A 23,432-nucleotide genomic window follows, 5' to 3' on the forward strand; every position below is an offset into this window, starting at 1 on the left:
TGGGGTTATCTGGCAGGGGTTTGCCCACGTTATGTCGGAGGTTCTGAAGGTGAAGGTGGTCCCGAGTCCAGAGTGGCGATGTTCGGAATGTCAGAAAACCCGGAGGTCCAGGGCTGAGAGAGGCCGATGTCTTGGAGTTGGGCGGGGGGGGGGGGGGGGGGGGGGGGGGGAGAGAGATAGTGGAGTATCTGTTGAGTTTGTTAATTGCAGCCCTGTTGGTTTGTTTTGATTTGTGATTATGTTTGTTGTGTGAAAATGAATGCCTTAATAAAATATTTTTCAAAAAAAAGGATAGGCTTCTTTGCAGTGGGAAAATTGATGTTTCCAGGAAGAGTAAGGATGGGATACTCCGGGATATTTATCTCCGACCACGCTCCACACTACATGGATGTGAGGTTAGAGACAGGCCGTGCCCAATGCCTCAATGTGGAGCTTGGACACGGACCTCAGGCCGATAAGGCCTGCTGCACACGCCATAGGTGAGAACATTACTAATAACCAGAACGAGGAAGTCGCACTTTCCATATTCTAGGATGCACTGAAGGCTATGATTAGGGGGGAAATTATAGCCTACAAGGTGCGTAGAGACAGGGAAGAAAGGGCAGCCAGGCATCAAGCTGATCTGTCCATTCTGAAGGGCGACAGAAAGTGCTCTGAGCTTCTGGTGCAGAGGAAAAATCTACAAATGGACTTTGACCTACCATTTACCAGGAAAGCAGTACACCAACTTCGCCAGACACAGGGGACCTTCTACGAACACAGAGAAAAGGCTGGCCGCCTACTGGCTCACCAGCTGAGAAAGCTGAGAAATCTGGCAGCCACGAGGGAGATAGCTTAGATGACGAATAGCGGAGTCAGACTGGTAACCGACCAAAAAGAGGTTGACCGAGTGTTTGAGACCTTCTACCGGGGATTGTACGCCCCTGACAGGGACATGGGGATGAAACAGTTCCTCGATGGACTGGATACGGCAGTTGTAGGGGTGGATAGGCGGAGGCAAGCTGGATGCCATCCAGCTCCATGCAGGCGGGGAAGGCACCTGGACCAGACGGGTTCCCAGCGGAAGTCTATTAAAGAGTTGCACCGGCCTTGGCCCCACACCTAAGTGATATGTTCGCAGATTCGCTAGCGAGGGGCATCCTGCCTCCAACACTGACACAGGTCACGATATCGCTGATACCCAAAAAATACAAAGACCCAGTGGAATGCAGATCATACAGACCCATTTCGCTGCTCAATGTAGACAAGAAGATGCTCGCGAAATCCCTGGCCAAAAGACGGGAGAACTACGTACCAGAGAGGATCAGATGGGCTTTGTTAAGGTAGACAGCAAACTGTAAACATCAGGCGGCTGCTGAATGTAATAATGTCCCTATCAGGGGAGAGAGCACCGAGGTGATCATCTCCCTGGACGCAGAAAATGTCTTTGACAGAGTCGAATGGAAGTATCTCTTTGAGGTACTGGAGCGGTTTGGGCTAGGAACCGGGTTTATCTCATAGGTGAAACTCCTGTACAATGCCCCCAAGGCGAGCGTTTGGACCAACACCACCAGCTCTGAATATTACCAACTGCACAGAGGTACAAGGCAGAGATGCCCACTGTCCCCACTCCTGTTCACCCTGGCAAATGAACCCCTGCCGATTACTCTGCGAGATGCAAAATGCTGAAAGGCGTCCAAAGATGGGTGGGGGGTACGCTAGCAGTCAGGGACTTCTACATAGGGGTGGTCACCCCAACCCTCCCTCCATCCCCCTTCCCCTTCAGCACTCCCTCCAGCCATCCATTCAACCCTCCCTCCACCTCAACTCCCCTTTCATCTCGCCCCCCCCTCCACAAATGTGAACCACACATGTGGCTAACGATGCCCTCTCCGTGTCCCCACAGGAAAAACTCTCCATAATCGTCGGGAGAGAGCCCAGACTGGCAGTGGGGTGCCGGACCTGAGAATCCTCACCTCCTACGACGAGTGGGCCCTGGAGGTGCCCGGTATGGCCGAGGACAAGGCGGTTACCCATACGGAGACTGGCGGGCGCCGCTGAGTTGAGGGACCACTGGGTTCTACCAGGAGGAACTGTCAAACGTGAATAGTGATTGCTTTATTGACTGACCTATCTCTCCCATTGACCACATGTACATTCTCCCGCAGGTCCTCCAGCAGACGGGGCCGGCCCATCTCGGCAGTCCCCTCTCCTGACTCCGAAGACAACACCTTGGAGGAGAGCTCCGAGGATGCCATCATGGTCATGGCACAGCTGTCATCCCCACCCTCCACCAGCTCAGATACACACACCTCGGTGGGAAATGTTAATGGTCAGGCTCCTGGGGCACACTCTGGTGAGCACCACATAGCTGCTGATGTACATTAGGTGGTGGCAGGAACCCCCAGGCAAGGCAGTAGTTGAAGGTCTGCTGGATCCCAGGACCCAGCTGGGTCCCAGCCTGATGCTGCACCCCTGGCACAGTTTCCCGGAGCTGATGGAGATGTTAGGGAGTAGCCCGAACATTCAAAGGGAGATGTCAGCGTCACTCCAGAAGATCCATGGCCAATTGGAGGTGTCCCACAGGCTATAGGCGCAGGAGATGGTGCCGGCAATGCATGGCACCGAGGCCACTGCCAGGGTGCCGATCGCAGTGGAGAGCCTGGTGCACGACGTTGGCACCATGAGTGAAGGTGTCCAAGGTTTGTTCAGTCGTGACAGCCATGGCTGAGGGTCTTGGCAGTATGTCAGTCGCACTGGGGGATGTCACCCAGTACTAGGCCGACCTTGCTGAGGTTCTGCGGGAGATGTCCCGCTCTCAGATGGGAATGGCCGAGGCGCTGCGTAACTTGTCCAAGTCGCAGGTGGGCATTGCTGAGGCACTGCAGAGCATGGCCCGGTCACTGGGAGATGTGTCCCAGTCACTGAGAGGCATCGCTGAGGGCGTCAACATGATGGTGCAGACCATGGGGAATGGCGAGGGCTGGTAGCGCCAGATGAGGCAAGGGTAGTCAGGGCTCGAACCAGCTGCCCCTCCGTCCCAAGGTGAACCCCATGGCCCTATGGCACCGACCGGGAGGGAGCGAGCACTGAGTGCCAACCCGGGCCTGTCCCATGGGGCGACGAGGGTGGCCACCAGCTCACCTGGGTTCCACCCCTCTGATGAGGCCATGTCTCGGGGTCAGCACAGGGGACAGGGTGGCACGGTTGTGCATGTGCCACTGACAACTGAGCCAGGGCCCTCCAGAGCCCCCAGAGGACACCCGGCAGGGGCATCGAAGGCCACAGGATGAGGTAAGCAGCTGGCTACCTCCGCCTCAGATGTGCATCTGGGGAAAAACCATGATGTAGTGATAGATCTAGGAGGTCTAAGCACATTGAGGATCACTGAGGGCATCGGGGCAGGGATTAGGTAGGGGATGGGAAGGGAGTGGGTTGTGGACTGTGTGGTTGGGGGGGACAGCACTATCGGGAATGTGGTATTGTACAGCATATTAAACAACTTTTTGCACAAACATTATGATGCCTCTGTCACTTTCTTCCATGATGCAGGATGACCCCCGGACCCTTTGCCTGTCTCTCCAGGCGACACCCCCTCCCCATGGCATCAACCCACCCTCCGTTTGTGGTCATGTCCTGGCACCTGTGCCCCATCCCCTGGGTGTTTGGATGTTGGATGCTGCATGTGTGGTGCTCACCCCCACACAGTGTCCCGGCATCAAGGTTTGATTGGAATGCTACATGGCCCGCCTACCCACAGGAACCCACTTGGCATATGTCAAGTGCTCATTTAACCACAATTGCCAGTTCCCTATTAGCGATAGCCTTCAGCCTCACAGCCAGAGGCCTCAGCAGTCGGTGTAGGTTATGGATGATCAGTAGGGCAGGTGGGCAGGGACAATGGTTGTCCCGGCATGGGTCTGGATCCAAGGGTTGGCATGGTGGTACCACGAGCGTTTCCCCTCCCTCCCAGTTGCCTTCCCAGTGCTTCCCCTCCTATGGCGTCCCATCCCAGCCGAGGGTCCCCCACCCCTGCGCCAGGCACTAGGGTGGCAAGACCAGCATCCCCAGTCTCTTTGCCTGTGCGTAAAGATTGCTACTCCCCTCCTTAGCTCCTTCCGCCAGGTTCACGTTTTTAACAAGGAGTACAAATCGGTGCCATCGTCAGCATTTGCTGGGGAGGCAGGTGAATGACAGGAAGCCGTTAGGTGACGGGTGGCTCTCATTTATTGTATGGAAATGGGCCTTAACTGGTGATAATTGGTTTCTCACCACGCTACGGCAGGATTCCAAATTCGCCTATGGGAGCGGGCCGGTTGCATACCAAACTGTTTGGCTCCTGGCGCAGTTCCCGTTTTTGGCCTCTCCCGATATTCACCGGCCTCGTTATGCTTGAGCTCGAGCATAACGAGGGCGGAAGATCGCACCCATTGTGTTCAGTAGAATCAAGCCCAATTTGAAATAAGTTTCCTGATCACATTTGGTCGAACTTATTCTAACAGTGGGCACCACAGTTTACAATTAACATGATGCTCTTTCCATAGGTTAGTGAGTAAATGGCATTCTACCTAGTCAAAATGTCAGAGACTTGATGCATGGTCTGTGTTAAGTCAGTTGATCTGAAGCCAAGCAGTAGTTGGAATGCTGCACTGTGCCTGAATGTCCTGCGGCTTGGGAGGGGCAATATTAAGCCAGGCTCCCACTCACTCCTCATCATTATCAGGCGACCCTGATGTAAGAACATTTGTGGAATCAGATTTGATACAATTTCCAATTCCTGATAATCAAATATTCTGTCTGACACTCCCTATCAAGGTTCACACATACAAAATGGTTACTAAGGTAGTCATTGTGTAAACATGTGCTGCACTTGCACACCTCCAGGAGCAAACACTGGAGGAAAAAATAATGACTATTAATAGTGAACACAGAACACTCTGAAACAGAGAGTAACACTGCATAAGAGTTGTTGAATGATAAACACAACGTAGACCTTTCAGCCCATCATACTTTGGCCAGTTGCTTGAAAGAGTTATTCAATTAGTTCTCCGCCCCCCTCAATCTTATGTTGAATTCCTTTTTAAAAGTTACGACTGAATCTTTGTCACCACCCTTGCCAGGGGTGTATTCCTGATCATAGGAATTCACTGCATAAACAAAATTACTAGAAAACAAACAGAGTGCAGCAAGAGACAGTATAGTGAGGGGTAGACACTGTTCTCTGCAGCAAAGAGTGAGAACCCAGACATCTGTGTTGCCTGCCAAGTGCCAGGATTCAAGACATCTGCTTGGTTGGAGAGGAACTTGCAGTGGGAGGGAAGGATCCAGTGATCGTGGTCCATGTAGGCACCAATGGACCAGGAAGGAGGTTCTGCAAAGTCAGTATAAGGAGCGAGGCACCAAATGAAGAAACAGAACCGCTAAGGTAGTAATTTCTAGATTATTACCAGGGCCACATGCAAATTGGCAGAGGACAAATAAGATTAGAGTAATTAATGCGTGACTCGAAGACCAGTGTGGGAGAAGTGGGTTCCAGTTCATGCGCACTGGCACCAGTACTGGTGTAAGTGGGATCTGTATCTACACCACGCTGGGGCTGATTTCCTAGCAAGCCGCATAAATAGTGAAATAAAGAGTGTTTTAAACTGAATAGTGGGGCAAGGAATCAAATTTGGGAAGATGTGGTATAGCAAAAGGTAAAGACAAGGCCCGAGAGGAAGCTACTAATTTTTAAAAATAAATTTAAAGTACCCATAACACCATAAGATATAGAAGCAGAATTAGGGCACTTGGCCCATCGAGTCTGTTCCGCCATTCAATCATGGCTCTGCTAAACATGATAATAACCCTCTCCGGGGAGAGAACACAAGAGATGATCATCTCCCTGGACGCAGAAAAGGCCTTCGACAGAGTCGAATGGAAATACCTCATAGAGGTACTGGAGCGGTTAGGCTTGGAACAGGGTTCACCTCCTGGGTAAAGCTCCTATACAACGCTCCCATGGCGAGCGTACGGACCAACAATACCAACTCCCAATACTTCCAGCTGCACAGGGGCACCAGACAAGGATGCCCATTGTCCCCGCTGCTGTTCGCCCTGGGGGGGGGGGGGGGGGGGGCAGTACTAAAGGGGCTGCCGTTTAAACAAGCCCGACACAAATTCTGCTACCTGGGGATCCAAATAGCCCATGACTGGAAAGGGATCCACAAATGGAACTTCGCCAGTCTGATGGAGGAAGTAAAAAAGGACGTGCAAAGATGGAACACACTCCCACTCTCCCTCACGGGGAGAGTCCAGACGATCAAAATGAACGTACTGCCCAGGTTCCTCTTCCTGTTTAGATCCATACCGATCTACATCCCCAAGGCCTTTTACAAAGCGCTGGACAAACTAATCATGGCGTTCGTATGGGGGAGTGAAAATGCTAGGATCCCAAAGAAGGTCCTACAAAAAACAAAATCCAGGGGGGGGCTAGCCCTCCCAAACCTACAATTCTACCACTGGGCGGCGACAGCCGAGCGAGTAAGAGGATGGATCAAGGAGCCAGAAGCCGAGTGGGTGCGTGCGGAGGAGGCCTCCTGCGTGGGTCCTCCCTCCGGGCCCTCGCCACGGCAGCACTCCCATCCCCAAAACACTCCAGCAGCCCGGTGGTGATAGCCACCCTCCAATCCTGGAACAAATTGCGGCAGCAATTTGGCCTGACCAAAATGTCGGACAAAGCTCCCATCTGCAACAACCATACGTTCACACTAGCACTGACTGACGCCACCTTCAAAAGGTGGAGGCAGGACGGAGGGACACTGTCAGTCAGGGACCTATACACGGACGGCAGGGTCGCAACACTGGACGAACTGACAGAGAAATATCAGCTAGCCAGGGGGAACGAGCTAAGGTATCTGCAGCTTAAAAACTTCCTACGAAAAGGAGACAAGGACGTACCCACAAACGCCACGACAGACACTACTGGAAGAACTACTGAACGCAAGCATACTAGACAAGGGAAACTGTAGTGACATGTACGACCGACTGACAGAAAGGGCCGACACCGTACTGGACGCAACAAGAAGGAAATGGGAGGATGACCTGGGGATTGAGATAGGGTGGAGACTCTAGAGCGAAGCACTGCATAGGGTCAACTCTACCGCCACGTGCACAAGGCTCAGCCTGACGCAGCTAAAAGTGGTACATAGAGCCCACTTAGCAAGAACCCGTATGAGTAGGTTCTTCCCGGACATGGAGGATAGATGTGAACGGTGCCAAGTAGGCCCGGCCAACCACGCCCACATGTTCTGGTCTTGCCCCAGACTTGTGGAGTACTGGACAGCCTTCTTTGAGGCAATGTCCAAAGTGGTGGGGGTGAGGGTGGAGCCATGCCCGAAAGTGGCGGTCTTCGGGGTCTCGGACCAGCCAGTTCTATTCCTGGGTAGGAGGGCGGAAGCCCTTGCCTTTGCCTCCCTGATCGCCCGCCGTAGAATCCTGTTTGGCTGGCGGTCAGCAGCACCACCCAGAGCTGCAGACTGGCTGTCTGACCTCTCGGAATCTCTCCAAATGGAGAAAATCAAATTCACCATCTGAGGGTCAGATGACGGCTTCCTCAGAACATGGGAGCCATTCACGCGAATGTTCCGGGATCTGTTTGTGGCCAACGAACAAGAGGACGAATAGCCAGGTAGCCAAAAATCAGGGGAAATTAGTCCAGAATCAGGGGAGGGTAGCCAAGTCATGAAAGGGAGAGATAGATTGGGAGGGAGGGAGGGGGGGAGCTAAACCTGAGGAAAGAAAGGCGAACCGTGGAGAGGGGGGGGGGGGGGGGGAGACAAGAGAGGAGAACCAGCGAGGTGGGGCGGGGGGGCGGGGAAACAGGAGCCGGAGGGAAGGCACGGGATGCCAAAACGTGCACGACATCTCCAGGAACGGGGAACGAGGAAAATAAAGATGGAGAACTGGAGGAGCAGCAGAAGCGGAGGCGAGCAAGGGACGGCAGCGAGACCCGTCCGGGAGAAGCAGGCGACAACAACACAAAACACAGCCAAGCATCGCACACTGTAATTATCTCCCCGGCACCCAAATGTACATTTGCCTCCCCTACCACCACCCCCCCCCCCCCCCCCCCCCCCCCCCCCCCCCCACCCCGCAAACAGTCGCCTACTTACGTGGTGTAAATAATTTTGGCAGGTGTACAGAGCTGCCGCTGTCGAGCTGGTGCACAATACCCTACCAGTTATTCTATTTCATATTTTATTGTATTTTATGTTGGGGTATGCCCTTCTCTTCTAAATATGTGTGTATATATATATATGTTTCTTATTCTGTGTACATAACGGTAATTATACCTTGCTCAAAAACCCAATAAAAAACATTTATAAATAAATTCAATCATCCCCATTCTCCTGCCTTCTCCCCATAACCCCTGGTCCCCTTATTGATCAAAAACCTATCTATCTCTGTCTTAAAGACACTCAGTAATTTGGCCTCCACAGCCTTCTGTGGCAAAGAGTTCCACAGATTCACCACCCTCTGGCTGAAGAAATTCCTCCTCATCTCTGTTTTAAAGGATCTGAGGTTGTGTCCTCTGCTTCAAGTTTAATACCCAATTATTTTTTTCCAATTAAGGGGCAATTTAGTGTGGCCAATCCACCTAACTTGCACACCTTTGGGTTGTGGGGTGAAACCCACGCAGACACAGGGAGAATGTGTAAACTCCACACGGACAGTGATCTGGGGCTGGGATTGAACCTGGGTCCTCAGCGCTATGGGGAGCAGTGCTAACCACTGCGCCACCATGCCGCCCCGTGAGGAAGCTACTAATGTGGGGAATTATAAACAGACCATGGCAAGAAGGACCGAGAGTCCAAATCTAACAGTAACCAGCAGATAAGGCTAGATACTACGGAAATAATAATGGACAAAGCCATAGGCTCTATCTAAATGCATGAGGCATTCAAAACAAAATAGATGAACTAATAACCATCATGTGAGAGTACCTTGAAAAAATGGGTGTTAAAGAAATGTACCTTTAAGAAATGGGTGTTTATCAGTGATGGCGGAGTGTGGGTGTAGCTGGGTTGTCTGTCAGCTTTTTTACTTTCGTTTTAGGCTGTTTGCTGTAGGCTGTGTTTTAGTTTTGTTTTCAGAGCTGGATAGCTGCAGTCACAGCCAGAAGGGGTATTAGTCTCTCTCTGTAATCTAAAGACTGTAAATCGATCCTTTGGTGATTTATAACTAATAACTGCTCTCAGTTAAGGTGACTTAATAGAGGCATACAAAATGATCAGAGGGTTAGATAGGGTGGACAGCGAGAGACTTCTCCCGCGGATGGAGGTGGCTAGCACGAGGGGACATAGCCTTAAATTGAGGGGTAATAGATATAGGACAGAGGTCAGAGGTGGGTTTTTTACGCAAAGAGTGGTGAGGCCGTGGAATGCCCTACCTGCAACAGTAGTGAACTCGCCAACATTGGGGGCATTTAAAAGTTTATTGGATAAGCATATGGATGATAAGGGCATAGTGTAGGTTAGATGGCCTTTAGATTTTTTCCATGTCGGTGCAACATCGAGGGCCGAAGGGCCTGTACTGCGCTGTATCGTTCTATAAATCTATAAATCAGTAGTGACTTTAACCTGATGCACTTCTGTTAAAAGTTATTTTTTAAGTCTTATGGATGTTAAAAGGACAGCGTAAGGATTACGTAGTGTTGTATTTTTTGGGGTTGTATTGGAATTAATGGTTGCTAAGATGTTCACTGTATGTTTTAGGGGCTGGTTTAGCACACTTGGCGAAATCGATTGCTTTTAAAGCAGACCAAGGCAGGCCAGCAGCACGGTTCAATTCCCGTACCAGCCTCCCCGAACAGGCGCCGGAATGTGGCGCCTGGGGGATTTTCACAGTAACTTCATTGAAGCCTACTCGTGACAATAAGCGATTTTCATTTCATTTCATTCATTTCATTTCATTTCATTTTAAAAAGGTTAACTTGAGTTCATAGAATAAACATTGTTTTGCTTTAAAAAATACTTTTCCATTTCTGCTGTACGACACCTGTACAGTGGGCCGTGTGCTCCCCATACCACAATCTATTAAGAGTTGTGGATCAGGTGAACTCCATGTTACACTTTGGGGTTCTCTAAACCCTGGCCCATAACATAACGCAATTAGAAATTATTAAGTAAGATCTGATCTCCTTTACAGAGACATTGCTACAGGTTGACAAAGATTGGGCTGTTATGTTAAAGGGTATGTGACATTTAGGAAGGGCAGGAAGTGAGGAAAAGGTGGAGGGGGTGGCTCTGTTAATTAATGATGTTATTAGCTCATTAAAAATTTATAAAGGGATCTTTCGTCTACATACAGATTGGAAAAATCAATGGCCAAAGCTGGCGTAGATGAAGAGTTCATAGGTTCATGGAATGTTTCTGGGATTGTTTCTTAGAGCTACACATTCTGGAGCTAACCAGAGAACAGACAATACTAGATCTGGTATTGTGCAATAAGAGAGGATTAATTGATAACTTCATTATGAAGGGACCCCCAGATGGCAGTGATCACAATATGATTGAATTTTACATTCAGTTTAAGGGAATGAAGAGTGCCTCTAAGGCTAGTATTTTAAACTTAAATAAGGGCAATTATGAGGGAATGAAGATTGAACTAGCAAGAGGGAACTGGAAAATGTGATCAAGGGATAGATCAATAGATATTCAGTGGCAGACATTTAAAGAGATGTTTCAGAATACGCAGAATAGACACATTCCAAAGAGAACGAAAACTTCTAAAGGGAAGGCCCATGATCCGTGGTTAACTAAATGGGTCGCACTTTGCACAGTGGTTATCACTGCTGTTTCACAGTGCCTGGGACCCGGGTTCAATTCCAGCCTTGGGTGACTGTCAGCATGGAGTTTGCACTTTCTCCCTATGCCTGCATGGGTTTTCTCTGGGTGCTCTAGTTTCCTCCCACAATTCAAAGATGCGCAGGTTAAGTTGATTGGCCATGCTAAATCATCCCTTGGTGTCCAAAAATGTGCAGGTTAGGTGTGGTTCCAGGGATAGGGCATGGAAGTTAGCTTAAATAGTGTGCTCTTTCAGAGGGTCAGTGCAGATTCGATGGGCCAAAGGACCTCCTTCTGCACAGTATAAAAGTTAAAGACAGCATTAAAGTTAAAGAAAAAGGATATACTTGCACAAAGACGAGAGGCAGGTCAGAAGATTGGAAATAATAGAAAGAGCATCAAAGAATGAGAAAAAGATTGATAAGGAAGGAAAAACTAGAGTACGAGAGATAGCTAGCTAGTTAAATAAAGATAGATAGTAAGAGTTTCTTCATATATTTAAATAACAAAGAGTTAACAAAGTGAGCGTTGGTCCTATAGAATCTGTGTCTGGGAAATTGAGCTTTGGCAGATGAATTAAACAGGTATTTTTTCAACAGTCTTCATCGGAAATGGAAAGGAAGGAGAAACTCAGGAAAATTACAATCACCAGGAACATGCGTTTGAGCCAATTGTTGGGTCTGTGGGCTGACAAATCCCCGGGTCCGGATGGACTTCACCTTAAGGTCTTGAAGGAAGGACTAATCAGATAGATTTTTTTTAAGGGGCAATTTAGCATGGCCAATTCACCTACCCTGCACATCTTTTTGTGTTGTGGGGCTGAGACCCATGCAGACACAGGGAGAATGTGTAAAGTCCACATGGACAGTGACCCGGGGCCGGGATCGAACCCGGGTCTTCAGCGCCATGAGGCAACAGTGCAAACCACTGCACCACCGTGCCGCCCCTGGCTAATGAGATAGTTGATGCATTGGTTTTAGCTTTCCAAGATTCACTAGATTTGGGGAAGGTTCCATGAGACTGGAAGGTAGCAAATGTAACTCCTTTATTCAAAAAGAAAGGGAGACGGAAAGCAAAAAACTGCAGGCCAGTTAGCCGAACATCTGTCATAGAGAAAATTTAGAAGCTGTTATTAAAGATGCTATAGCAGGGTGTTATAACCTGCCTGCTTACCATTGGCTGGGGATAAATGACAATCCCACAATCCTGTGGGAGTATGAGCTTCCCCAATGAGGGGGGCGGAGAAATCATTAGCAGACTCCCAGCATAAATAGAGCTGGCCAGTTTGGGACCAGACAGAGAGGGGTTTGGCAGCATGAGAAGTTGTTGCTGCTGTTGTGTATATATACGTTAATTTGTATATAAATGTTATTTCTTTGTATCCTGAAAACTTGTGCTGGATTCTTCGTGGCCCTCAGAAAACTGGCGACGAGGGTTAAAGTGAATAGCTGTCTACACTGCTGAAGCCACCTCCCTGGATTTTTGTTGGACACAGGTTGGAAGTTGTTTTCTATTACACCATGCCTCTGTATGGACATTTGGATGTTTTTGATGCTGTGCTGGAAAGCTGGAACCAGTACGCACAAAGGATGCGTTACTATTTCCGGGCAAACAAACATCACCGAAAACGAGCGCCAGGTGGTCATATTGCTCACCGCCTGCGGCCCGCATACGTTTGGGGTGATTAGGAGCCTTACGTACCCAGCTGCACCAGACACCAAAACATTTGATGAACTTGTGAATTTAGTGGGGCAACATTTTAACCCAACCCCATCCACAATAGTCCAACGTTACCGGTTTAATACCACTGAAAGGACCCCAGGAGAATCCCTTGCCGACTTTCTATCCAGGCTACGCAGGATTGCAGAGTACTGTGACTATGGTGTGACCAAAATGAAAATGTTGGCCCGGAGTTATGTCTGGTGGCCAGGCCTCGACACCGACATTGAGAAGGTGGCCCAAAACTGCTCCATTTGCCAGGAGCATCAGAAGCTTCCGCCGGCCGCGCCCCTACATCACTGGGAATGGCCAGGGTGGCCTTGGGCGCGCTTGCATGCGGATTTCACCGGCCCTTTTCAAGGATCCATGTTCCTGCTATTAATCGACGCCCAGTCTAAATGGCTAGAGGTGCATAAGATGGGAGGCACAACGTCCTGCACAACAATCGAGAAGATGCCTTTGTCTTTCAGTATGCATGGCCTCCCCGAGGTGCTGGTCACGGACAATGGCACTCCGTTCACAAGTGAGGAGTTTGCAAGGTTCATGAAGAAGAACGGCATACGTCATATCCGCACTGCCCCTTACCACCCGGCTTCAAATGGGTTGGCGGAGCGCGCAGTGCAGACATTCAAACGAGGCCTAAAGAAGCAGTCTTCTAGGTCTATGGACACGAGACTGGCTTGGTTTTTGTTTTCGTATAGGACCACCCCCCATGCGGTGACTGGGGTAGCTCCCGCAGAACTCCTAATGGGCCGGAGACTTCGCACCCGCTTTAGCATGGTTTTCCCGGACATTGGCACAAAAGTACGCTACACACAAGAACGGCAGGGACATGGTTTTTCTCGGCATCGGCCGATTCGGCAGTTTACGCCCGGTGACCCAGTGTTCGTTCGGAATTTTGTTGGTGGTGCCCAATGGGTCCCTGGCGTAATCTGCCGCAAACCGGGCCCTATCTCTTACCAGGTACAAGCCCAGGGGCGTCTCCAGCGCAAACATGTAGACCATGTTCGGTCCAGAAGACTATCCCTACCAAAGATTGCCCGCCCCAGGAGCTCATTCCTGCAGCTGCAGAGACCAGACACAATGGAAAGTATTCCTCACAATCTTCCTCTGGTGCCTCACTCAAAGCCTGCGCAGGTCGTGACAGAACCGCGTGGAGATAAAGACACCGAGATGACGGAGGCAGCAGACTCTTCTCCGAGATGGAGACACCTCAGAGGGGGAATCCTCGGGCCGACGGGCCATGGACGTACAACAGTTACGTCGTTCATTACGGAAGCGCCGGTCTCCATCTCGTTACACGCCGCCTGATCCAGCGCCTCATACAAATGGTGTCCGGCCTGTGGCAAAACGTGTCCGACGCCTTCCTTCACCAGGGTCTTCGGTGGATTTCTTGGACTTTGGGGGGGGAGGGATGTTATAACCTGCCTGCTTACCATTGGCTGGGGATAAATGACAATCCCACAATCCTGTGGGAGTATGAGCTTCCCCAATGAGGGGGGCGGAGAAATCATTAGCAGACTCCCTGCATAAATAGAGCTGGCCAGTCACAAAACAGGGCATTTGGAAAAAATCAACAAAATCAGACAGAGTCAACATAGTTTTGTGAAAGGGAAATCATTTTAAACTAATTTATTGGAGTTCTTTGAAGGAATCACATGTGATGTGGAGAAAGGGGATGTCCTGTACTTAGATTTCCAGAGGGCGTTTGATGAGTTGCGCATTACAGATTATTGTGGAAAATTAAAGCTCATGGTATTGGCATGGATTGAAGGTTGGCTAGCTAACAGGAAACAGAGTTGGCATAAATGAGTCTTTTCTGGTTGGCAGGATGTCACAAGTGGTGTGCCACAGGGATCAGTGCTGGGGGCCTCAATTTTCTGGAATTTATATAAATTACTTGGATGAAGGAACTGAAGATATGGTTGCTAAATTTGATGAGGACACAAACTTAGGTAGGAAAATAATTTGTGAAGCTGACATAAGGAGGCTACAAAGGGACCATCGGACCATAAGATGTAGGAGCAGAACTAGGCCATTCAGCCCATCGAGCCTCATAGAGAGGTTAGGTGAGTGGCAAAAAATCTGGCAAATGGAGTATAATGTGGGTGAATATGAAATTGTCCATTTTGACAAGAAAAAAAAGCTTATTACCTAAATGATGAGAGATTTCAGAGCTCTGACGTGCAGAGGGATCTGGGTGTCCTAGTGAATGAAAAGGCTGGTATACAGGTGCAGCAAGTAATTAGGAAAGTCTATAGAATGTTTTAAGTTGTGAAGAGAATTGATTACAGATGTAGGGAGGTTATGCTTCAGTTGTACAGGACATTGGTGAGACCACATCTGGAGCACTGTGTACAGTATTGGTCTCCTTATTTAAGGGAAGATGCAACTGCATTAGAGGCAGTTCAGAGAAGGTTTACTAAACTAGTACCAGGGAGGGGCAGGTTGACTTATTACAAAAGATAGGAGAGCTTAGGTTTGTATCCACTAAAGTTTAGAAGAATAAGAGGTGACTTGATCAAAACTTTCAGATTTTCAGGGTATGGACAGGGTGGATGTGGAGAGGATGTTTCCTCTTGTCAGAGAATCTAGAACTAGAGATTGCTGTTTAAAATTAAAGGGTCACACATTTAAGATGGAGATGAGGAGATTTTTTTCTTTCAGAGGATCGTGAGTCTTTAGAACTCTCTTCCTCAAAAGGCAGTGGAAGCAGTCTCTGAATATTTTTATGGCACAGCTAGATAGAACATAGAACATAGAACAGTACAGAACAGTACAGGCCCTTCAGCCCACGATGTTGTGCCGACCACTTATCCTAATCTAAGATCAACCTAACCTACACCCCTTCAATTTACTGCTGTCCATGTGCCTGTCCAAGAGTCACTTAAATGTCCCTAATAACTGTGACTCTACCACCTCCTCTGGCAGTGCATTCCACGCACCCACCACTCTCTGTGTAAAGAACCTACCTCTGACATCTCCCCTATACCTTCCTCCAATCACCTTAAAATTATGTCTCCTTGTGACAGCCATTTCGGCCCTGGGAAAAGTCTCTGGCTATCCACTCTATCCATGCCTCTCATCACCTTGTACACCTCTATCAAGTCGCCTCTCTGCCTTCTTCTCTCCAGTGAGAAAAGCCCGAGCTCCCTCAACCTTTCTTCATAAGACATGCCCTCCAGTCCAGGCAGCATCCTGGTAAATCTCCTCCGCACCCTCTCCAAAGCATCCACATGCTTCCTATAATGAGGTGACCAGAACTGGACACAATATTCCAAGTGTGGTCTAACCAAGGTTTTATAAAGCTGCAGTAAAACCTCGCGGCTCTTAAACTCAATCTCCCCGTTAATGAAAGTCAACACACTGTAGGCCTTCTTGAGAATTCTGAATTCTCTCTCTGTGTACCCGAACCAGAATATGGCGACTCCGGGTTTTTCACAGTAACTTCATTGCAGTGTAAATGTAAGCCTACTTGTGACAATGGGGTTTATTTATCTTATCTTTTTTTTAACAACCCTATCAACCTGGGTGACAACTTTGAGGGATCTATGTACGTGGACCCCAAGGTCCCTCTGTTCCTCCAGAGGAATGTAAAGGAGGCCTTTTACCCTGTATTCAGCATTCAAATTCAACCTTCCAAAATGAATCACTTTACATTTATCTAGGTTGAACTCCATCTGCCACTTCTCAGCCCAGCTGTACATCCTGTCAATGTTCTATTGTAACCTGCAACAGCCCTCAACCCTCAAGGCAGTGTTATTCAAACTTTTTTTTGTGAGTGGGACCCACTTTTACTGACCAGCTGACCTTCGGGCCCCATGTGAAATTCGTGACCCACACGGCCTGACACACCATTATTGATTACCTTCAATGCAACTGGTGAGCCTGCTTGGTCCTCACCATCTCATTCTACAACTACGGTCTACAACTCCACCAGCCTTTGTTGATTAATCAAGCTAGATTCTTGATTAACCAAGGGGGTGAAAGGCTATCATGGATAAGCAGGAATGTAGGGTTGTGGTTCGGATCAGCCATGATTTTATTGAATGGTAGAGCAGGCTTTAGAAGCTCAATGGCTCTGAATTTGCATGTTTTGATGTATCTCTTCTCTTGCCTCAGATCATCCGGAGATCTCTGGCCATAGACCCTCCTAGCTGTAGAACCTTCCACATATCCACAAGAAATCGAGAGCATTTTGTTGAACATGATCAATTTAAATATTAAAGGCGAAACTACCCATTTGCGAGCTATTCCTTTGAAAAAGCAAATCACTCATGGGAATCCTGACTGTGTCAAATATACATTGCAAGTCTCCTGTGTGTGTGCGTGTGTGTGTGAGGGGGGGGGGGGGGGGGGGGTGCAACCTTCTGCTCGTTTCTCTTTGTTTTTGTTTGAACGCTGATGTCGTCAGGGAAATACCAGTTACTGCAATAGACTTCAGCAGATGTCTAACCGACCATCCTTATCATTATTAATATTTATTTCACTCCTTTACATTGTCGGCAACAGTAAAACTTCGACCCGCCAGTTTCTGACTTATGCCATCTGCATTCAGCATTCAAACAGAAATAGTGGTCCACATTGATGGCCGCCCTTTTTGAGGCTTGATGTTAGTTTTCTGTAGATAAGCTACCCCTCTTTGAAAGATGTGAGTCACAATGAGGTTTGCAACAAACAGCTTTCGAATAATGCCCCTTCCAGGAATCTATTTACAAAGCAATATGATCAGAAACGGCCTCTGATGTACCAAAGAGAGAAACTAATGGAATCCATCCCGCACCTTTCAGTAGATCGAAGCTAGTCATAAATGTGACCTACCGGTTTATGATCCAACGCCGCTGAAGGAAACACGAAATGTCCATAGGACATGTACCTGAGGCGGTCAGGACCCGAAGGATGAATTCCTTTCAAATGTCACAACCTGCGCAACAATAGTTTGCGGGAATCGAATGGATACACTATCAAATATTTAGACCCATCACCCTGGAAACGAGCGAAGCGGCGCTCAGTGAACATTCTTTTACTTTGGGCTCCAGGGAATTGTAGTTAATTCCTTCGCGAACCCCACCCCCCACAAACACGTACACACCAGAAGGACTAAAAAGAGACCTCCTGCAAGCCTAAATTGGGATTGTCCTATGTGGCTCAAAGTAAGCTATTATAAACATCGATTACACGTCTGCAATGGTTACAGCACAGAAGGAGTGGCAGCGGGTCCAAAACACCCAACACAATAGCAACAACCAGCTGCATTTATAAAGCAACTTTAATCCGAATGCACTTCACCCGAATGTAATCAGACAAAAGATGTACCCTGAACACATCAGGAAATGCTTGGGTCGCTGACCAAAAACCTGGTTCACACCATAGGAAGCATTAAGGCAGTGTTATTCAAACTTTTTTTTTGTCAGTGGGACCCACTTTTTTACTGACCAGCTGACCTTCGGGACACATGTGAAATTCGTGACCCACACAGCCTGACACCATTATTGCTTACCTTTAATGCAACAGGTGAGCCTGCTTGGTCCTCACTATCTCACTTGCTTTGTCATTCAATGTTACATTTCTGCTAAGGACTTCAGCTAAGTTCTTGCTGCACCCTTTGAAAAAATCAAGAGGTTTGTCCTCCAACTCGCCATACCTGTCTTTGAAGATTTGAGGGTTTTAAACTTTCATTTGCCACTACTTCCCTGCATATAACACACATGGGCTTTGCATCTTGATTTGCATTGGTACAATTAATAAAGCCATACCTCACTGCGTTGCTCCTGATTTCAGTTTCTTCTTAATGGATTGTTCACCAGAGGCCCTGGCGCTCACACCACTGTAATGTTCCTGTCAGATGGCCTCATTTATTACAAGTTGTAGTTGAAGTTTTAAGTGATTTATTAACATTAACTGGGGAGTTAATATACAAGACAACAGATAAACAACGGCAAAATAATGCACATGCAAGCTCTCGCTTTTACTTCCTCTAGCCAGTGTCTGGTCAGCTGACTTTACATTCATTTATATACTAGTGAGACTCCAGTGGTCAGTCGGTGAATTACAACACAACCATGATATCACGACATCCCCTTTCCTTTGAAAGAATAAATTAATACATTATCATTAGTATATTTACATATGATATTATGAGCCGATGAGTCTAGCAGTATTTTTTATTTATTTTAAAAACTGGTTTAACAAATATACATATATAGATACATATATACACAAGAACAGCAAGCATAGTATGTACAAATAGTCCAAATGTACAAATTGAGTCAAATTGGGTTTCTTCTGACTGCGGCTGATTTTCTCTTAGTTTCACCTTGCTACTCCGAACTTGTAGATTCAATGTTCTCCATGACAATTTCACGCTCAGGAACTGCTGAACTATTTGACACTGTGGCTTGCATTGATGCTGATGTAGATTCATCATCTATCATGTTGTGAAAGTCTTCAAGAGTGCGCGACAATTTCTTCTTAAAACCAACCCATCCTCGGTCTGTACATAGTAGAAATGAGGTGCTACTTCTTCAAGTACAATTTTTCTCAACCAATTGCCTGAATATTTTACTCTCACAATGTCATCACTACTCAGAAGTGGTAAAGTTCTAGGCATTCTATCATATAACTGTTCTTGTTTCTCTAGCTTTAGTTGCCAGAAACCCTGAGGTACGTCAAGTTTCATAAAGAATTGGGCAGCAGCCATCTCAAATGTGATTTCCTCAATGCATTGGTATATGGTAATGTTCTTTTGATAGTCTTGTTAAGATCTTTCAGATCCATGCATATACAAATATCACCATTCTTTTTCTTTACACAAACCATGGAGGTTACCCAGTTGGTAGGTTCTTCTACTTTTCTGATTACTTTTAATTTTGTCATTCTGTCTAGTTCCTTTTTGAGGCGATCCTGAAGAGGTGCAGGTACTCTTCTTGGTGCCTGTATCACAGGTTTTGCATCCACTTTCAGTTGTATCTTATAGGTGAATGGTAGTATACCAAAACCTGTGAACACATCGCTGAATTTGCTGCTAATGTTCTCTGAATCTTTGGAGCATGGATCCAATCTTTTGTGGATGCTATATATCAACTGCACTAGACCTAATTCTTCACAGGACTGATCACCTAATAATGTATCTAAACCCTCGGATACACTTCTCGAGATTTCTGCCTCCTTCTGCCTGTGTTCTTCATCACCACACTCAGGTCACAAGTGCCATAACATTTAATGCTTGAACCATTATAATCTCTCAGAGATATTTTGTTTTTCTTCTAATCGGCTGGATATTTAGATTTGACAAAATCAGTCATGCTGATTAAATTGGCTTTGGCACCAGTGTCTAACTTCAATTGGGCACAGTAAGAAGTCTTACAACACCAGGTTAAAGTCCAACATGTTTGTTTCGAATCACTAGCTTTCGGAGCGCAGCTCCTTCCTCAGGTGAATCAGGTGAACATTCACCTGAGAGAGGAGCTGCGTTCCGAAAGCTAGTGATTCAAAACAAACCTGTTGGACTTTAACCTGGTGTTGTAAGACTTCTTATCGTGTCCACCCCAGTCCAACGCCGGCGTCTCCACATCGGACCACTGAACTGTTCACTTCAAGTGGTAGCAACCATTTGTCCTCATCAGCCTCATTTGTTTTAAATGGAGTATCAGTTTGCAATTTAATAAATGCAGGAGAATTTTTTGATGTCTCCAAAAATTTATTCTACTGTGTTATAACTCCAACAAACAAAGATGTTTCATCAGTGGAGACTGTGTCTTCCACTGTGCTGACTGGTCTGGGGTTAGAGTAATAATTCTGAGCAAAGAGATAGAACATAGAACATAGAACAGTACAGCACAGAACAGGCCCTTCGGCCCTCGATGTTGTGCCGAGCAATGATCACCCTACTTAAACCCACGTAACCCGTATACCCGTAACCCAACAATCCCCCCATTAACCTTACACTACGGGCAATTTAGCATGGCCAATCCACCTAACCCGCACATCTTTGGACTGTGGGAGGAAACCGGAGCACCCGGAGAAAACCCACGCACACACGGGGAGGAAGTGCAGACTCCACACAGACAGTGACCCAGCCGGGAACCGAACCTGGGACCCTGGAGCTGTGAAGCATTGATGCTAACCACCATGCTACCGTGAGGTCCTTTGCATCTGTCCTTTGCATCTGGAAGAACATAGAACATTACAGCGCAGTACAGGCCCTTCGGTCCTCGATGTTGTGCCGACCTGTGAAACTCTAAAGCCCATCTACACTATTCCCTTATCGTTCATATGTCTATCCAATGACCATTTGCCTAACGCTGGACACTGCTTAATTTGTGCCTTTTACCACATCTTTTACACAGAAATACTTTGTCCTGATCTTTAACCTGTTTGTTGGTGTGCGAGGAGCGGAGCTTTCCAGACATTTTTTTGAGGTTTCCCGCCTGTTTGGAAAAAAGGGCGGCAACCGGAGATTTCTCCTCCAAGAAGACGGCGCCATTACTGAGAAACATTTCATAATGCTGGGCTGCTAGCTTGTGAGCGTGACAAATCTTAACTGTTTGTTTCAAAGACAACTCCGATCCCCTCAGCAACCGTTCCCTCAGCCTATTTGCATTCACACCAAACACAATCTGGTCCCAAATTGTGGAAGCTTCCACCGCTGAAAAATTGCAAGTTTTAGGTTTTAACTTTAAATCAGTGATGAACTGAGCTATAGACTCTCCTGTCTTCTGTATATGTGATCTAAACACATAGCGTTCACAAATTCCATTCTTTCTGGAGTTGCAATGGGCGTCAAATCTTTGAATTACTTTGTTAAATTTTTTACTATCTTCATTGTTTGCAAATTTAAAGATATTAAACACAGCAATTGCTTCTGTCCCTGCTGCTGTTAGGAGCATCGCTACCTTACGTGAATCTGATTGATCTTCTAAATTTACTGCAATAAGAAACAGATTAAATTGTTGTTTAAGCACTTGCCAGTTGCTGTCCACATTACCATGAAATCTGAGACTCTTTGGTGGCTTCAACGACTCCATGGTGTTAATTCTGAAGTCTGGAAAATCTTCAAATCTCTGTGGCAGGCTGATGGTCTTTCTTTTTCTCAGTGTTTAATACCTTCCCACTCTAGTACCATTAAATGGTGTTGGTTGGCCTGATTTATTACAAGAACACGTGTAGTCAAAGTTGTAAACGGTTTACTAACATTAACTGGGGGTAAACTATATAAAGACAACAGATTAACAACAGCAAAATCATGCACATGCAATCTCACTCTTTAACTTCCTCCAGCCAGTGTCTGGTCAGCTGACTTTACATTCACTTATATACTAGTGAGACACCTTGTGGTCAGTGTGAGAATTACATCACAACCATTTTTTTTTGTTCCTGAAGCTGCATTTTATTCAGATGCATCCACTGGCAAAAGGATTTGTCTCCAAAGTGGCAACGTCCTTTTCAAATGACTTTGCCAGCTGATGAAAGTACAACAAATGACAATTGATATTAAAAGTCAGTATACAGTTTTCAATAAATGAGTTTTAAAACAAAGACCATCAGTTTGCTTTCAAAGAGTCTTGCAATAAGTTACATGAAAAAGCTGGTGCAGAGGAAGATCTTTCATTACTTTTCATTGGCAAGGAAAATGACTCAAGTAATCGGACACATTGCTGGCAACGTTAAATTCAACGTGCTCCCCCATTTAAAAAAAGTTCTACATGTTCCATGCCAATTTTCCAAGTGAAGGCATTTAAATTCATTAAAAGCCACAAGGCTGAATTTTAAAAAAAATGTTCAATCCTCATTATGAGGTAATTGAGCCAAGGACCGGACTAACAGATTCAACGAAAATTGGTCGATTAAAAGAAAAATAATTTGAGTGATGGTATTCTCGGAGACCAGTCATGTTAAGAATGGCAGTCCAGGTTTCCAAAGATCTTGGGCGGGATTCTCCTGTACCCTGCAGGGCGGGGGGTCCCAGCGGGGAGGAGGAGGCCTTTTGGCCCTTCGAGCCTGCTCCGCCATTCATCACGACCATGGCTGATCATCCAACTCAATAGCCTAATTCTGCTTTCTCCCCATAGCCTTTGATCCCATTCTCCTCAAGTGCTATATCCAGCTGCCTCTTGAATATATTCAAAGTTTTATCATCAACTACTTCTTGTGGTAATGAATTCCACAGGCTGACCACTCTTTGTGTGAAGAGGTGTCTCCTTATCTCTGTCCGAAGTGGTTTACCCTGAATCCTCAGACTGTGACCCCTGGTTCTGGACACACCCATCATTGGTAACATCTTCCCTGCATCTACCCTGTCTAGTCCTGTTAGAATTTTATAAGTCTCTATGAGATCCCCCCTTCATTTTTCTGAACTCCAGCAAGAACAATCCCAACCTAGTCAATGTCTCCTCATATGTCAGTCCTGCCATCCCTGGAATCAGTCTGGTAAACCTTCGCTGCACTCCCTCGAGAGCAAGAACATCCTTCCTCAGAGAAAGAGGCCAAAACTGCACAGAATACTCCCAAGTGTGGCCTCACAATGGCCCTGCACAATTACAGCAACACATTCCTGCTTCTATATTCGATACCTCTCGCAATGAAGGCCAACATACCATTAGCTTTCTTTACCACCTGCTGAACCTGCATGCTTACCTTCAGCAAATGGTGCACAAGGTCACGCTGCACACTCCCCTCTCCCAATTTACAACCATTCGGGTCGTAACCTGCCTTCCTGTTTTTGCTTCCAAAGTGAATAATCTCACACTTATAACCTCACTGATTTGCCCACTCGCCCAACCTGTCCAGATCTTGCTGTAGGATCCCTACATCCTCGTCACAATTCACCCTCCCACCTAATTTGGTATCATCTGCAAACTTTGAGATGTTACATTTTGTTCCTTCATCCAAATCATTAATATATATTGT

General features: G+C 47.0%; 1 protein-coding gene across 2 annotated transcripts in view; it reads right to left on the reverse strand.

Moving 5' to 3' along the window:
• Positions 1-17,539, reverse strand: part of LOC119968782 (lebercilin-like protein) — a 155,846-nt gene extending 138,307 nt beyond the window's left edge. For both annotated transcript variants that reach the window (XM_038801513.1, XM_038801512.1), the window contains exon 1: positions 17,346-17,539. The gene's annotated coding sequence lies outside the window, so the exon portion shown is untranslated. The remainder of the gene's footprint in view (positions 1-17,345) is intronic.
• Positions 17,540-23,432: the final 5,893 nt, after the last annotated feature.

Source organism: Scyliorhinus canicula, chromosome 7 (genome assembly GCF_902713615.1).
Source record: "Scyliorhinus canicula chromosome 7, sScyCan1.1, whole genome shotgun sequence".
Taxonomy (NCBI): Eukaryota; Metazoa; Chordata; class Chondrichthyes; order Carcharhiniformes; family Scyliorhinidae; genus Scyliorhinus; species Scyliorhinus canicula.